Genomic DNA, 4836 nt, shown 5'->3' with positions numbered 1-4836 from the left:
ACACACACACACACACACACACACACACACACACACACACACACACATACACACACACAGCAAGGCTAAGGATTTCTGGCTTGTAATAGCAAAAGATGAGTCTCCTGTTTGCTACCTCTCAGCAGTGGTACTTGTGCCCAAGAAAATCAGTCTTTGTGGCAGAGGTGAAAGGAGGCTGCCAACTTTTGTAAGGTAACAAAGCCCTTTGAACCTGGAAAATTCAAGGTGAGTTCTGTAGCAGACATAGGACTAAAGATACTTGGGACTGAACTCACAGCTTCATGTTTTCTTCCCCCCCCCCCCCCGCCCATTATTTGGTTCCCAAAGTGATGTGAAGCCTCAGCAAATCTTCAGGGGACTGCTGCATTTGGGGACTCCAGCTGTGCCTCGTTTCTATCTGCAAGCTGCTAGCAAGCACCCTATGGTGAGTCTGCCTCTGTGCAATGAGACCTGGAAGGGGAAAAAGGGAAGAACCTCTAGATGTAAAACTTTTTTTTAAAAGATTTATTTATTTTGGGGGGAGGGCAGAGGGAGGGAGAATCTTAAGCAGACTCCATGCTGAGCGTGGAACCTGACACGGGGCTCGATCTCATGACCCTAAGATCATGACCTGAGCTGAAACCAAGAGTTGGAAACCGACTGTGCCCCCCAGGTGCCCCTAGATGTAAAACTTTTAACAATGGAAAAGATCCAGGGGAGTCAATGAAGTCAAATATAACTTCTGTGTTATAGTCACCATATTGCAATACTGACTAACCAAGTGGGGCCTTGATTTGCCTGGTTCCTGCCTGCTGAACTTGGGGAATGGATAAAAATTGAACTCATGTCATGCCGTAAGTGCCAAAAAGCATAAGGTAGCACACTAGATGTCCGGATGTGGGAAAGTAGAAAATTGGATTTCATTCTCTTCATTCTGCGCTTATGAAAAATTGAGACAAAAATGGGAGAACACTATGCTCTCTCACTCATTAATTCAGCTCTGTCCCAATCCTTCTGACCTGTCTTGACCTGGCCCTTTCCATCCTCCACCCTGATCTTTCTTCAAAGCAAATCTGAGCATCTCATTCCCCTACTTTAAAACCTTCCATGCCTCCCCATTCCCTCGGGGAAAGAACACAACAGTCTTAGCAGACACTTTGGGTTCTGACCCCACAAATATCTCCAGCTTTGTCTCTCTTGGAAACTGCTCCCACTCATATAATTTATGCTCCATAAATATCAGAATGCTTGTAATTTCCCTCACATAGTCGATTAACGGCATGTCCCCATATCTTTGTACATGCCCCTCCTTCTCTGGAATACTGTTTCTGCACCGTGCTGCCTGGTTACCTTCCAGTTCACCTACCATGATCCAATGGCTTTTCATCTTCTCTGAGATTTCCTCTACCTTCAGAAAGAAAAAATCAGTTCCCTGTGCTGTCACTGTGACTTGAGCTTATTTCTGTTGCTGCATTTATTAGGATGCATCGGGAATTGTTGACTTATATGTTTTCCATAATAGACTGCAAGTTCCTTGAGGACAAGGATTTCCCCTTCCTTGGTTATCAGAGACCTAGTTTATAATAAATAGCCAGTGACTGTGTGGTCAATGCAGAATAGATCATTGTGGTCCTTAATGAATCTAAGAGCTATAAGAAGATAGAATTTGAGCAGCATCTTCTATGGCCTGGTTATTTTCAGACCCTTCCTTCCAGGTAATCAGTTGGATTGCAAGAATTTTCTTTTAACAGTTGGTGAATAGTTTCTGTTTTCCAAAACCTTGTGAACTCTTCACTCTGTTAATCGAACAGTATGTATTGAGGGTTAAAGTCAGCCTAAATTACATGGTGGCAGTCTTGGAGAAATGTGCAATTTGGTTCAAAAAATTTCTGACCTTCCTAGGTTTGTATATGGAGAGTGGTTACTGACCATCTTGTGTTGCCTGGGGCTGTCTCAGTATTAGCACTAACAGTCCCAGGTCCTGGGAAGCCCCTCAGTTCTGGGAGAACCAGATGGTTGTTTATCCCAGGAGATGATCAGTAGTGCATCTTCTTGATTCCTTATCCCTAATATAAAGAACAAGGACAAAAATTTGTATGCGAATATTAGGGATATGAATTTTGTCCTCACTTTGCCTTCTTGGGATAACAGTAGAAGGGAAAAGGAGGACCTAACAAGAAAGAAATCCCTCTACTCTGATTAGTTGGTTTCCCAAAGAAAACTAGTGAGGAAGGGTCCTTACTGGTGTTTTGGATTCAGGGCCAAGAACTGAAATTTATCTTGCTAAGGGAGGACAGTCCGTTTGCTTGAAGGTGATTGCTCACTGTCTTGGGTCGTTGGAGTAGCAAAAGCGATCTATTTCATAGGCACACAGCGAGGCTTGATTGAAGTCCAACTCTACCATCTATCTACAATTAGGTGTTTGTAATTATCCCATGTTTTCATTTCATAATCTCTTGTATGGAATAGCAGAAGTAACAACCTCAGAGAGCTAGGAGGAAAATAAAGTAATGCAGGTGAAATTGTAACTTGTGAAACATAATAAAAACCGTCATTGATGGGGCGCCTGGGTGGCTCAGTCGTGAAGCGTCTGCCTTTGGCTCAGGTCATGATCCCAGGGTCCTGGGATCGAGCCCCGCATCGGGCTCCTCGCTCTGCGGGAAACCTGCTTCTCCCTCTCCCACTCCCCCTGCTTGTGTTCCCTCTCTCGTTGTATCTACCTCTGTCAAATGAATAAATAAAATCTTTAAAAAAAACCAAAACCGTCATTGAGTTTTGGTAAGTGGTCATTAGGCCAGTGAGCTAACAGCAGACAGACTTCTTTGTGTTTTGAAACTTTGAGTTCTTGATAAATGGTAGAAATCAGCATCTAGGGGGATATTATCATTCATTCACACAATTATTGCCTGGTAGGTAAACATTTATTCAACATATACTATGTGCCAAGTACTGTGCTAAGCGTTGAGGAAAGATTGATAGTTTGTGAAGAAATTGATTACTATCTCAGTTTTAATGAACTCGTATTCTGAGAAAATGACTGTGAACTTCTTTGTTACCTTTTTACTTCAGGAAGGAAAGAGGGCCAGTCTTGGATGTGATGATGGAGGGGACAACGGTATATCAATTTTTAAAATATCAGATGGTAAAGGAAACTTGGACTGTTTTAGAAGCTAGCTGCAACATCTTACCGAGTCTGTCCCAGGTTATTTGAATAGACTGAGCGGTAGCAAATGCTTTTCTCTTTTTTGGGGAAGTTTCAATTTTATTTTTAGGAGCAGCCAAAATTTGGAGCCAAAGCTGTGAATAAAGTGGGTGAGTAGATGAAGGAATGTGATTTTGATTTAAACAAATAGGTGGTGGCTATTCAAATAGCGATCCCATTTTTCTTACGTGGCTTATAAACTTACTCCAAAGACATTTTTCAAAAAGGAGTTCTAAAAGGATCTTGACGCCATAGCATATTTGTTGGAAAGTGTGTAATTTTTCTAAGATGACAACTTTAAGGGAACAACTTTCATTTGAAGTACACTTTTTTCTGTGTTTTTAAATCACATTTAATAACATATAAGTCTATTATTAAACCTAGTTAGGGGCTCCTGGGTGGCTCAGTCAGTTAAGCGTGTGCCTTCGGCTCAGGTCATGATCTCGGGGTCCTGGGATCGAGCCTCGCACCGGGCTCCTTGCTCAGTGGGAGGCCTGATTTTCCCTCTCCCTCCACCCCTCCCCCTGCTCACATGCACCTGCTCTCACTCTCTCTCAAATAAATAAATAAAATATTAAAAAAAAAAAACCAACTAGTTAGAGAAAAATAGTGCTTGCGACCCCAACACTTGAACAAAATTAATGTTTTAACGTTATGTTTTGTTACATAATAGTTGCTTCCCATAATGTAGTATTTTCCATTTATAAGGTAGAATTTCATTTTGAGGTATACATCTCAGCCATCTGAAACCCCAGATAAAAAACAGACAAACCAAAATCAAACCAAACCCAAACAAAACAACAACAAAAATACACTCGTTTTAGGCTGGAAAGATTATCCATGATTTGCTGTCCTTTTGGATGCAATTAGCAATTGCAAAGTTGCTCATGGTGCTTTGTGTAGTTTCTCTCTTTTGTCTGAAAGTTTCAGACCAGTATCTTTGAAGTACCAGTGTTTAGACTCTCTTTTGCCTCCTGCTATGAGTCCCAGCTTCCCAGGAGTGACCACTGCTTGAGGAGTCGATAGCTGGTTAAATGGGGATTACTGTATATGACTTCCTGTGACTTACCAAGGAGCATAACAGGGCTCTCCGAGGGGAGGCAACATATGTGGAGAATCTGGCAATTTAATGGAACACACAGAGGACATTTCTAAATGTTGGGTTATAAACACAATTGTTACTAGACTCCATGCAAAGAAAAAGCCTGGTACATTCTTGGAAGCCTGGACTTAGTATTACTGTTACAAAAATTCTTTGAGAATTATAATTTAAGTAAGGGATATGAAAACGATTATAATGGACAGAGAATTACTAGGGCTACAACTTTGGAAACTGCCAAAATCTTGGGGGAGCAATGTTGGTTTGTATTTTTCTTTTGTAAAATGAAAAGAAGCACTTTCTTACCGGCATCACAAGATGTTCAAGACTCATCTGGTATTTTCTCTACCCAGCCAAAGAATCAACCACTTCTGCAAGTCAAGAGAGCACAGGAACAGCCTGAGATAACTCCTAGGGGCTTGAAATGCTGTTTTTATTTATTTATTTATTTATTTATTTATTTATTTATTTATTTATTTATTTATTTATTTGACAGAGAGAGACACAGCCAGAGAGGGAACACAAGCAGGGGGAGTGGGAGAGGGAGAAGCAGGCT

The sequence above is a fragment of the Mirounga leonina genome, unplaced genomic scaffold (genome assembly GCF_011800145.1).
Source record: "Mirounga leonina isolate KUSES-001 unplaced genomic scaffold, KU_Mleo_1.0 Mir_101664, whole genome shotgun sequence".
NCBI classification, from domain to species: Eukaryota; Metazoa; Chordata; class Mammalia; order Carnivora; family Phocidae; genus Mirounga; species Mirounga leonina.
Note: the sequence above shows the minus strand (reverse complement) of the source record.